The 13,588-nt window shown below is 41.3% G+C and overlaps 1 protein-coding gene across 11 annotated transcripts in view; it reads left to right on the top strand.

Moving 5' to 3' along the window:
* SEMA6D (semaphorin 6D) overlaps positions 1 to 13,588 on the top strand; it is a 571,597-nt gene that overhangs the window by 518,465 nt on the left and 39,544 nt on the right. Inside the window, exon 1 of one of the 11 annotated variants that reach the window (XM_060618635.2) lies at positions 363 to 473. The exons of the other annotated variants lie outside the window; for them this stretch is intronic. The gene's annotated coding sequence lies outside the window, so the exon portion shown is untranslated. Of the gene's footprint in view, positions 1 to 362; positions 474 to 13,588 lie in introns of those variants that run through there. 11 annotated transcript variants of the gene reach the window in all.

Below are 13,588 nucleotides of genomic sequence, written 5' to 3'. Positions count from 1 at the left end.
GGTGACCAGTCAGCAACCCCAGTTGCCCTCACCAGTCTCAGGCGGGTGACTTTCACAGAAGGGACAGTAGATCGTTATTATAGATATATAGACTTTGTAAACAGTAATTGGACCTCATGCCCACCACTATGGACGGCTGCTTTCTCTTTAAAATAACGGTAGTGTCTCCAGTTATTTGGGAAAAGAAAGGTCTGGGGTAATTTTCCTAAGAACTTCTGGGTACTAAGAATCTTAAGTCTGCAGTAAAAAGTCTAGGTGCTTTTTTAAGGACTGTCCTTCCCTCTGCTTGTCCTTTGGAGTAGTAAAGTGGATTATTGTGTTTATTTCAAGGCTAAAGTCCTAGGGAAAGGTTTAACACTTTTTTTTCTAAACTGTTTTCGTCTCTGCTCCTCGGAATAGGAGAAATACTTGTTTGGAGAAATTTTTCCAGGTTTCTTCCTTATAGAACTGAGAAAAACCTCAGACAGTTCAAGGTGAGGATTTCACTGTCCTTTTGGTAGTTTAAACAATAGGTTTCGATGGTGGTCTGTTCAAGTTGTTAAAAAATCCTATTGCTCTCTTAGGTGTCTAACTCGGGAAATTAAGTTGTATGTAGTTCTGTTTAACATAGTGAGTGACAGGCATATTCTGTCAGGCTGACAAATATTACACAAACATTTACCCGGCTTAGATAAATAGAAGTTGCCAAGTAAACTCTGAGATTTGGCCCCAGATTATCATGCATTTAAAACATCTTAAGGTAAATAAACTATTTACCTTAAGCCATCGCTGGGTTTTGTTTTTTATAGTTAATGTCTGTGCTTTGATTTAGGTCCCTGGCTTGTGCTGTCAGAAAGACAGTTAAGTAAATCACCCTAGGATCTCCAAAATGTGTTGTTTAGCAAACCATTTTCTTCCATTAGCACGTTTAGTCATATTAACAGCCAGTTACTGTTTCTTACTGGATTCTGCAGAATATTGCCACCGGTCATCGCTTCTACCAGAGATGCTACATAGATTACCTTTTTTGAGGAACATTTCTGTGATGCAGGACAGTATGCCAGGAATATTGTGACTTCTCCATCACCAAACATCTGGTTAACTCCAGTTTGATTTCGATTTGTGGGCATTCTGCCCTCTTCCTTTTTTTTTCTTTCTGTCTTCTCTCTTTCTTTCGTTTTTTTTTTCTTTGTTTTTGTTTGTTTTTTGGTTTTTTGGTGGGTTTTTTTGGTGCCCACTAATAGCACCATCTGGTCATGTCTCCCCTGGTTTGATGGATTTGAAAGATGCCTGTGATGTAAACCTATTAGTCCTTAGAGTGAGGGCAACTTAGAAATCCGGTGGACTTCAGTTCACTGGCCGCTTGCAGCGCAGGAAGGATCTGTCCAGTAACTGTGCTCTGGGTAACTGGGCCCCTGCATCCTTGTGTGGTGGTTTCTATTGCTTGAAAGGCATACAGGCAAGTAAGCAGGAACCAGAGCTTTGGTTCACAAAGATGCCCATCATTGTTAAGGACTTCTTGAAACTGGAGAAGTTCTTCACTTCTTGCTGCTCCATCATAATGAACGCTGGTAATTAGCTTAGTCATTGTTCTTGCATGTGAGTTTCACTAAGATACAAAGAGTGAAAAATGCATCTGAAATGGGGTCATTTTTTACCCTTCTGATGCATTTAACACAGACTTAGGAGCCTGGCTGAGTGCCTAACCATTATTGGTGTCACCGTAGGAGGTGAACTCCCTCCCTTGCATATTGCAGGATAAAATATTACCTTTTATTCCAATTAATAGACTTTAAGGCTGAATATTCTAGGTTCATTTCTAGAGGAAGCAAGAGGTACTCGGGGTATGCCAGCCAGTCGGTGTTTATTGAGTACCTGTCATTTGCAAGGAGCTGTGCTAGCCAATGTTTCAACACCAGGTGAGGCAGACATGTTTCTGTATGTTCAACTTAAGTAAGAATGCAAAGAAATAGAGAATGGCAAAATGGATCCCTTGGCAAGAAATGTAAATATGCATCATTTTTTGAACCATGTTGTTTAATCCTAAAGATTCACACTAAGAATTCAACATCCTATTAGTGTAGTTCATGAGTTGAAACTGTCATTAGAGCAGGAGAACTCATGTGAATGGAGACTGAGCATTGAAATCTACCAAAGCCAGTGTCTTAGGTTGCTGCTTATTTCATGAACGGCTGCCTACTTCTCGTTCGGAGGGAAAAAAGTGCTCTTTGATTTGTTCCCATGACACATAGAGAGAATAAAATTCATAGGACTGTGTTAAGCATATCAGAACCCTCTTCAGTTGAGGTGGCTGTTGTTGGGCGGACTTTTTTGTCCTCAGACCTGACAACAGCTAATACGTGCAGCTGATACAAGTGGGGCCGCTTCTACTTCCCCTCGTCCAACAGGAAAACTAGGAAATGTCCTTGCTTTGAAAAGCGACCATTTATGTAACCAAGGGCGATCAAATCAGTGGTACACACAGATACCACATGAGGTGGACTTATTTCTCAAACTTTTCGTTTCTATTAAGCTTTTGTTAGCTCACCCAGATTAGCATTTTAACAACCCTGAAGTGAACTTCTGCCATTCTCTCTACTTGGACACAGTGTGTAGATCATCCATCATCCTGTCCTTGGCTACAACAGGCTGCTGGCTCCATCACCATTTGGAGCTACACAGAATCCATCCGACTGTGAACAGCACAGCTGGCTACAGCAATTTTTTCTTCCACACCACTGGCAGCATTGTCTGGCTGTGGTAACTAAAGTTAACACCCAGAACGGGAAGTTTCCATTGTTTGGCAACCTGTGCTGGGCCCCTCGTCCAGTTCTGGGCACACACCTGCAGTAAGACTCTGCTGACTTGCAACGGTGCGCTCCACGTGAGCGAGGACGTGCCACAGCCTGGTATAGCCCAGAGCAAAGCCTCTTTGGGCTCGATACAATTACAGCACCAGAATTACAGAATTAGAAGGCTTTCAGACACCATTCTTCATTCACCGTCAGAATGCAGTCTTTTGGAAAAAGGGAAGAACAGAATGAAAGTAGCCTTTAGCCCGTGACTCCAAATGACATAAAACAGAAAAGGACTTTGTCAAAGTTCTTTGGAGAACTGAACATGTCATTGCTTCCTCCCTTTTCCCAAAGAGCATGTGATGTAACTAAATCTGGGGCCCATGTCTAATAGAACCCAGTGCTTTCTATCACCTTTTTTTTTTTTTTTTTTTTGGCTTTCTTCTTTTTTCTAAGAAGATAACCTGTTACAGCAGTAATTGTTTGATAAAACAAGAGTGACATGAGGTGGATACGTTTGTTAAGTTATGTTGCAAAACTTTAAAAACCAACTTTTATAATTGGAAGTACTGCTTTTAGAGTTTGATGTGAGAGGGGGAGACTGCCTGGTATTTTGGTCAGGATAGTCTTCTCGCTTCTCTCCCTGATATTTGCTACTGAAATCAGCCACAGATCAGCTGGGATGATATGACAGTGATGAAGGTGATAGAGAAAGGGGAAGGGGGAAAACAGCAACAACCATAATACCTACCACTTACTGTTAGTCTTGATCTTAATTACATTGTGTAACCTTCAATCAACTGCACTATGTGGGCTCTGTTATTATTATCACTGCTTTATCTAAAAAGAAAACTCAGGGACCTGAGAAGCCAGGTCATTTTCCTGAGGCTGTACAGCAGGGAGGTAGGAGGTAGAGTCAGGATATGAACTTAGGTCTGCCTCACATGTCAGCCCACACCCTTTAGTCATGACCCTGAATTGTTTCTGGGAACATGGACCACGCTACTATTTTGTGACTCCCTGATATTTCTGACTTTTGTTTTCAATAAAAGAGTCCTACTTTGAGGGAGAATTTTACACTGAATGAAATTATATGTACAGTGTGGCTGTCCTCTTAAATTTTAACCTTGCTCTAAACTAAATCATATTGTTGCACTCTTCTTTCACTTTTATTCCTGGTGGCCAAATAATTATGACACTCTTCTTTTCAAGTGTCCTAGAACAGCATCTTCTTCTCCCGCCATTTTTCTCCATGGTAGGCTTTCCTGTCCAAGATTACAGTGGCATAGGACAAATGGCAATATTCATCACTCTCCACCAAAAAAGTGAATCTGCATCAGGGTGCAATTGACATTCATTCCCCTGATCTTGGCAGGTGAAGATCCATTATGTATCCCTGTCCCATTTCCCAGGAGTATTTATGGGCCCCATCAGCAAAGACAGTGAGAGGTGCAGCTGTTCACGCATTAGTGGCACCAGGATGGAAAGTGTATTATTGAAGCTTGACTATGTATTATATTGTAATACGCATTTTTCTTACTTATGGCTGCAGGAGAGTCCTTTTACCTATACGAGTAATCACACACATTGTTGAGAAATTGTCACTGGTGCCTCAGCATTTCTCTGGTTGCCCTTTTTTTTTTTTTTTTTTTTTTTCTTATTCAGGATTCCTATGGGAGGGAGAACAACAAATACACATTACCACTACACAGAATGCTGAAATTTAAGGTGTTCAACATATATTTACGGGAAAGAAATACGGGTTTTAAGAAGTTCAGTATGTTGGTACATGTATAATAAGGCCTCGGGAAGATCTGCAATTACTTAGCCTATTACTGGAGTCTGTATTTAAAAATAAAGTCAGGAATTTCTACTCAGACGAAGAACTGGCACATATGAACCAGAGCAGATGAAGCTCTTTGAGAAAATAACACTTCCATTCCCAGGAGCCGGCTGTCAGCAGACCAGAGACTGACTCCCCACTGCGTCTGCGTTGGCCTAGGCACCACTTGTCATTATAGGGGTCTCTGGAAGCTTTTTTGGTCTGCAGAGTTGTCTACACCTATCAGTAAGTCCCCAAACCTCCTCCCCTGGGTAATTGGTAGATCAAGTAAATAGGTGTTTAAAAGCTACAGAAGGAGGAGAGGGAGGAGGAGAAGGAGGGGCAGAAGAAGGAATAAAGAATGTTGCAGTTGTTTCTGTTTTTGTCATTGCTGGGGTAACCATTTGTTCACTCAGTCATCTTTTACCACGTGTCTGCTCTGACAAAGTAGGTGCCAGGGTGGGGAAATGGTTCAAAGAGGAACTGACACAGAGTTCCAGAGCTCAAGGGTCTTATTGAGTGGTATAGAAAAGACGAGGTGAACACATAGCCAAAATAAAATAGCGAGCATTGTAAGTGCCAGAAAACATGCACACAGACCTATGGAAATTGAGAGGAGTGAGAAGTTATTTCTGGCTAGGGTAGTCAGGGAAAGCTTTATGGAGCCACTGATATTTGAGCTGGTCCTTGAACTAGGTGGGATTTGGACAGGTGGACTGTGAGGGGCAGTGGGGGAGGTGGTGAGAGGGAGGGCATTCCAAGCATAGAGAACAGCTTAGGCAAAGGCCCTGGGGTGAGGGTGGGGGCAGGGATCTAGATCAGTTGTCCACATTTGAGTTATAACCTAGCACAGACTTGTCTTTCAGGTGTGAAGAGGCAGTTTGCCAGGCAATCCACAAATATTTATTGAGTATCTCTGGTCTACTCCTCTTAGCCATTCAGCAGATGGCCCCGAGGCTTAAGCCATCAGAATGAATGGGATCAATCTTGTGGCGATTCAGTAGACTGCTCTGTGATCAGTGCTAACAACTCCATATCAACTGCCAACTGGTTCAGTGTTGCATGAGAACATTGCAAGGGAAAATACGATTTTTGCCTCAAGATGGTTCCCCCCACGGGGTTGTGTAGCAGAGCCAAACTAGGAGGCTCCTGCCTCATTGGTTTCATCTTTTTTAACCTGAAATAACTCTAGACATAGACTCTATAAGGAATAGATTGCGTACATCTATGAGGAGGATTGGAGATGGGAAAGGGGGATATGGAGAGAGGAAGCTGAAGAGAGTAGAAATAGCATGAGCTGGACTCTAGGTGCTCAGTCCACCCTGCAGGTCCCATGAGGCTGGATTGCCTGTTCATCCCTGAAAGGTAGCACAGCGAGTGATGTGCAACAAATATCTTAGTAAATGTGTCTATCGAGTTTAACATTTTATTACACTGCAGATGTAGCCTATCATGCCTGGTAAACTCTGCAAAAAATGAGGTTGGAGCTGACAGTTTTTTCCCAATAAAATGAAAACGTAGCAGTGAACAACTTGGAAAGTTACTAATGCTTCCTTTTGGAAAATCTCATCCTCCAGAGACCCTGGGGTTTCAGCTCCACTTTCTGGGTCTGAGCTTTCAAGATAAACTCAGCCCCATCGGTGGCTGCCCACAACCCCACCTTTCCAGCTCCCTCCCCACCTCCCTTCTCCCTCCTATGCCCAGCCCTACTCCAAGATAGGCTGTTGGGTATGAGGGTTTCCAAGCCATCGTTAACCCCTCAAGTTAACATAAATTGTAATCAAACCACTTAACCACAGTTAAGTTTAATGGTGGAGGTACTAAGCTTCATGGAAAGAAAGATGGGTCATTCAGTATAGTATAAGCATGCTTATTAGAACGCATAATAAAGGAAAAATAAAATGAAAACAATTACATTAGGGAATGATTAAGCCAATTACTTTGCCAAGAATTGTTCCAGCGGTTCAATTTTCCTTGGTATATTTAAGTCTTTTACAAGCTAATAGTTACGTGACAGACAGCCTGAGAGAAGACTTAGGTCTAAAGAATCACTGCCAATGAAAGATCAATCAGAAATTATAAAATAGGTCAATGGGGAAAAAGGATTAAGCATATACAAGTTCAATATCAGGAACTTTTCAGGAATATTCCAGTGACATAAAGCAAAGAACCTGTTCAGTCAAATAATTAGTCTGGCTCCCACCCAGTTATTTTTTGAAGCCAAGGACACGCTGCCTCCCCCTGCATAAAAAGCACAGTTGCCTTCCAGACAGGACCTAAAATAAACTGGCCTGGCTCAACTGCGCTAATAATAGGAGCTAGCGCTTACTGTGTGCCATGGCGCTGTGCCCAGCACTCTAAATATGTTATCTAATTTAATCCTCAGGCTACCCCTGAGAGTATAGGACTGATAGGTAACCTCGAGCTAGCATCTACTGAGTGCTCACTGTGTGCCTGATACACTTTTAAGTGCATATACTAAATGATTTGATCAGCGTGCGTTGAGGGAGGTATGATTATTAATAATATCCTAGTTTTATACAGGAAACTGAAGTCGGGGAGGTTAAGTAATTTTCCTAGGGTCAAACCCCAGGGGACTTAGATCCATGAGAAAGAGCATAGCAGGGTGTTTAACACCTTGAACTCTGGAGCCAGCCTGTAGGGTGTGAGTCCTGGCTGTGAGTCCTGGCTGTGTGACTGATCAGCTGTGATCTTGAGCAAATTATTTGACCTCTCTGAGCCTCAGTGTCACCACATAAAAGGTGGCTGATGTTGGTAGTCCCCACCTGGAAGGGTTGTTGTGGGACCTAAATGAATTAATAGTTGAACAGCAGTTAGAATAGCGCTTGGCAGGTAGTGAGTGCTATGTATACGTCAGTGTCTGTTAAACAAAAGTAAATGCAGTCTGGCTCCAGAGCCCATGCTTTTAGCCCTTATCCTGTGCTGTCTCTTCACAGGTGACTTTATCATATCTCTTAACTGATACAGAGACCTTGAGGCCAGTTTCACAACCAGCTACCCTCTACCCTCATGCACCATATTTGCTACAAATTCAGCCAGACTGGAAAGGAGAGTTTGGCTGGGGAGGTGCAGCAGCCTGGAGATTTAACCCAGACCTTGATGCCTGGTTGCATATCCCTGACCCTGATGTCAGTCATTTCAGATTCATGATGGCAGAAATCTGGCTTCTACTGTTGATTGTTTTGAAGGGTGATACAGATGATTCGTATGTGTTCTGTGCTGGTTGCCCCCTGGGCTGATGAAAAGCTGAATAACACCCCGAAAATCTAGGCACAGTCCCAGACTATTCCTGTCATTACCCACATCTTCGATCTCTACCAGTGGTCCTCTCATCAGAATCACACATGGTTAAAATGCAGATTCCCAGGGCCCCAGCACTAGGAGCTCTGTTCTGCTGGGTCTGGAGTCTGTGTTTGCAACCAACATCTCAGGTGACTCACACCCTGCAGGCCCTTGACCATGCTTTGGGAAATGATGCTGTGGTGTGCCCAGAGCACGTATCCCCACCCCGACAAAGTGCTAGACTTCAAGTCTAGTGTTGGCAGGCCACTAGGTAGCAGATCTGAAACCTCTCCCCTACAGCACGGGAAGAATGGTGATGAGCCAGAGGCATCCCAGCTAGCTCATGAAAGAGTGAAGAAAGTTATAAAATCTGCTCAAAGCTAAAGAGGCTTTTTTCCCCCTAGTTGCCAAAAAAAAAAAAAAAAAAAAAAAAAAAAAACAACAAAAAAAAAAACAACTTCACAGTGAGCAGAAATTAAGAAAGAAAAAGGGCACTCACTTATTTCTGCTGACTGGCCTATATCATTTCATAAATGGAGTCCTAGGCCAGTATTCATAGCAACAGTTTTTGATTTAATGATAAACTGAGATAAGGGTAATCAAACTTCATGCTTCAGGGCATAAGGTGATTGCCTGCTGCGGTCAGGATGGAATTTTTTCCCCTGTGCTTTGCACAATTGACTAGATGCATTAGACAGAGTACTCAGGCTGCACTGGAGAGCTGGGGCTGGAGGCCCTAGTGGAAACTGAGCTGGGCGAGATCATATGGGAAATGGGCTGGTATGTGATGAATAACCCCACCATCCTTTGCCTTCATCATTTTTGTTTCATGTGAGGATTCTGCATACCATGACTGTGTATTTCTGTAAACCACATGATGAGATTGGGAGTGTACTATGTTTGGAATCAGATGACCTGTGGCCAACAGAGTGCTCTCTGAGTGAATGAAGAAAGCACTGTCCCCTCGGACCCTCAGTCTCCTCCTCTGTGGACTCACAATTATAATAAGCATCACATAAGACATCAGAGGTGAATGTGCTCCATAAAAGCCAGCTAAATGCTACTCTTATGTAAGGTATTATTATGATAAAATGAATTACATTTTGTGGAATCACCATTTATTATAATCAGCAATATGTAAATCCCTAATCTACATGATGATATCAAATGCATAATCACAGTGTACATTCTTTGAGTTTTTAATCTGCCAAGCACTGAAGTGTTTTATTTATATTCTCTTAATGTAATCATCACATCAGCCCTTTGGGGCACATTATTTTTTATTCCCATTTTATAGATCAGGAAACAGATGCTCGAGGAGCATCAGTTAGACTCCTATTGCTGTTATAACAAATGATCACAAATTTAGATGCTTACAACAACACAACTGTATTACCTCACAGTTCTGGAGGTGAGAAGGCCCAGATGGGTTTCACTGGGCTAAAGCAGGACTGTGTTTCTTCGGCAGGCTCTAGGGGAGAAGCCATTTCCTTGTCTTTTCCACCTTCTAGAGGCTGCCTTCATTTCTTCACTTGTGGTCCCTTCCTCCAGCTTCAAAGCCAGCCATCCCTGACTCTGACTTCTCCTTCTATGGTCACATCTCTTTCTTGGATGTATGCCTCCCCCTTCCATCTTTTAAGGACCCTTCTGATTACATTGGGCCCGCCCAGATAATCCAGGAAAATCTCCCTCTTTTAAGATCCTTTGCTTAATCACATATACAAAATCCCTCTTGCCGGGTAAAGCAGCTTCTTCACAGGTTCCAGGGATCAGGGTGTGGACGTCTTTGGGGAGGGGTTGGGACAATATTCGGTCTGCCACCGTTCAGTACCTCACTAGGAGATGTCAGAGGCAGTCAGAATTCATGCCCAAGCCTGTCTGACTTCAAAGCCCACCATCTCAGCCACTAACTATAAAACCTTCTTGAGTCAATCAATGGAAGATACAGTAAAGTCATAGAACATAAGTGCTCAGGAGGGCCCTGTTACTTTTAGAATAATCAATTGGGGGCTTTTAAAAATAATCATTATAGTAGTAACAAAACAAAAGTTAACCATACTGATCTTCATGTCCTACTTTGTATTAAGCGTACTATACATAGTCTTTCATTTGTTTTGTGTGAGTTTCAGTATTACTTACCTGATTAACTGCATTTACAGAGTCCCTGAATCAAGGTGTCTTTCATGGGATGATTGAATAAAGAAGAAGAATTTAGGGGACTAGAGGACAATTTTGGAGGATTGTAAGGAAGGTGTTTTAATGGGTTTACCAGACATCTATGGGCAAGGCACTGGCCTTGCTGCCCTTAGTTCTCTCATTAGAACAAAGTGAAGTAGAAATGGGCAGCACAGAGTCTAGAGAATCTCCAAGATTCTAGTAGCAGGACCTCTTAATGCTATATTAACTTTCATATTTTAATTACCTTGGTAGTAGGATCAAATCTATTGGTGATTTTTAAAAATTTGAATTCACTTCGTAAAGAGACACATTCTAAAAATGTGTCCGCAAAAAGAGACAGACACACAGATAGTCCAACTTTCAAATTTATTATCGCCATTTATATTTTACAACACTTTGCTCTTTTCTTTTGGGATCACTTAAACTTCATCGCCGCTAATATAGTTTTTAGACTCAATTTTCAGGAATACATAGATAGTATTTTCAGTTAGCAGTAATTTCACTCATTCAGCTCTCAGGGGTTGATAAACTACCATTGCACAATTTCCCTGTAATTTCAGTTACATCCCTGAAGAGCCATCCCCCATTGAACATGTAGGACAGATAGGGCAAATGAGTTTCAAAGTAGAGAGCCAAACCTGACGGATTGGTAGTGGCTATTGCAGCTTGCATTGTAGAAATTTGTGAGACTGCATCCAAGGTCAGAGAGAAAAGGAAAGCCTTGACTGATTAGTAAAATCTTCTGTGAAAAGGGTATGGTGAATGGTAGCCCCTTTACAGCAAATTTGCCGTCTTTGATTCAGTATTTTCTTTAGGGACACATATCTCCCTTGCAACACTCATAGTCACTAATGGTATCCATATAGGTTGATAAGTATTTAGTGCAGATGTCATCTGGCGTGATGTTGATGTCTCAGCTAGCCCCGAGAACAGAGCTTGAATTATCTGACCCATGAGAAGGAAAATAAGTAACTCCCAATGGAAAAGAAAACCTGGTAATGATTACTTTTCCCAGTTCTTGCCATTTGCTTTCTTTTGTTGCATATTCCCTCAGTAATGCCTGTGTGTAACGTTTTATGTTAAACATGTTTATGTTCAGCGTTTTAACATTTCAGACTCCAAAACGTGATAAATGATTGTGCCGCTACAGATAACACCCTCACCATAGGTATATAAACATGGATGTGTATAAAAATGGAACATCACCACACATGTACACAAACACATACAGAGATTTTAAATGATAACTTTCAAAGACACGCAGACTAGGGTTGGAATCCTGCCCTATCTGCTAACTAGATGTGAGTAATTGGGTATATCATTAGTTTCTCTAATTCCTAGTTTCCTTTTGTGTTAAGTGGAGAAAATATCACTTAGCTTAGAGATGTGAAATCAATTAGAGATATTGCATGGAAATTGGCCAGAATAGTCCTTAGAACATAATAGGTGTTAGTCATGTTGGGTTTGGCAACCAGTAACAGAAAATCCAACTCAAAGTTGCCTCAACAATGAGGACATGTGTATATTAAGTCGCATTATAAGAAGTCATGAGACGGAGTGGCTCCAGGACTGGTAACTTCTTTGGTTCAATAATGTCATCAAAGACTCAGGTGCTTTCTGTGTTCTCTGCCATTCTCAGCCTGTCATCTTGTCCTTGGTGAGCTCTTTTCATATTCCCAATAAAACTGGCACATTCTATGTGAGTATCCAACAGATCAAGAGACCAAGTCTAACTAAGAAACCTTTCCTAGTAACACATTTCTCCTTGGTCTCTGTGGATAGAATCATTGACACCTTTTCATGGCTGAAGCCCAAAGTAGTCTTGGGCAGGGGGATGGGTCCACCGCAATGGACTTAGATGGGGAAGACTTTCTTATCAACAGACACGTGAACAAAATCAGCATTTTGTTACAAACTGTGTTTGTATGTATACATTGTTATATATGCATAATGTGTACACACAGTGTCGGTTACATAAACATGTTCATGAGTGTGCTCAATCTATAAAATTTTGGTGTTTGGCCAAAAATATTTTTCTGCCATTATTTGAAAATTTTGCATATCTAAAGCAGATTTTTTTATTTAACCAGTCTGGCAATTAAAAATTATAAAAGATATGACACCAGAGGACAATGCTACAAAATGTGGACAGAACATATATACAATGAATTTAAGGGGCATCTGAGAGGTTTAGTCAGTTTAGTGTCTGCCTTCAGCTCAATTCATGATCTCACGGCTCTTGAGCTCAAGCCCATGTCAGGCTTTGTGCTGACAGCTCAGAGCCTGGAGCCTGCTGTGTCTCCCTCTCTGTCTGCCCCTCTCCCATTCATAGTTAACACCCTCTGTCTGTCTGTCTGTCTCTCTCTCTCTCTGTCTCAAAAATAAACATTAAAAATTTTTAATAAAAAAATGAATTTGCTTTTGCTATGCTTCTACATTTTTCCTTTATTTTCCCCCGTAGGTTGTTTTAAATAAGAAGTAAGATACCCTTGCCACTTTGAAATGTCATAATACAAGCCATAATTATGAAGGCACCCTTATCACTTGAGAGGTAGATACAGAAACACTAACTATATTTTCTTCAATTCTGAGACATTTCATGATTTTAAACTCACATTTTCTTATGGTTCCTACTTCAAAAAACCATTAGCCCCTAAATCTCTGTGAAGTTTCACGTGTTTCTGTTACACATTGTAAATCTGTATCTACTGAGGAAAGTTACCCACTTTTTTTTTTTTTTTAATCTTTCTTGTCCCTTAATGAAACAAATATACTACAAACTACCTGAGTGGAAATCTTAGCTTGGCTCTGAGCCTCCTTTCACTCTGTACTGTTAACCTCTTTTCCCGGTATAGTAATGCAATAAATCAGTCCTAAGGCCCCATAAAATGTGGGCAAGGAGGCTCCTCCTTTACCTGCCTTTGTACAACTGATCTGCCTTTGTAGTAAGCTGAAAATTAACCGCCTAGATTTTCATTTCTGTTCACCAAAGTGAAACTTCACTCAGGCCTTATCAAATAAAAGTCTCATTCTTTCAAGTCAAGCAATAGCTCCTGTTCTGCTCTTCTCGGTGTATCCAACCTGCACTATTTTCCTTTCAAAGAACAGTGAGTCTTCAGGAATCCAAATAGTCTAAGGTCAAATTCTGATTCCACCACTCAGCCTCTCAGAGCCTTGTTTTCCTCACTGGAAGATCAGGGTAATATATCTACCTCATAGAGATGTTATAGGGTCTTCTTCAGGAGGAAATATATTCAAAGCACTTGACATGATATCTGACATAATAAAAACTCAATATACTGTAGTAGTTTTATTGTTATTACTATTGTTTTTAAATCAAAGATGCCTGGCAACGTATGAAATATTCATATCTGAAGGGCTTGCAGATTTTGCACATGGGTAGGTTCCATAAAATATATCTGGACGGCTACTTCTAAAAGCAGAAAGAGAAAAAAAGCCAAAACCATCCTGGTAGGAAGTTGGCGTTTCTCGAGCACATAATAGCACGGTA

This window comes from Panthera onca, chromosome B3, assembly GCF_046562875.1.
Source record: "Panthera onca isolate mPanOnc1 chromosome B3, mPanOnc1 haplotype 2, whole genome shotgun sequence".
NCBI lineage: Eukaryota > Metazoa > Chordata > Mammalia > Carnivora > Felidae > Panthera > Panthera onca.
This window is presented reverse-complemented; position numbering and strand designations above follow the sequence as displayed.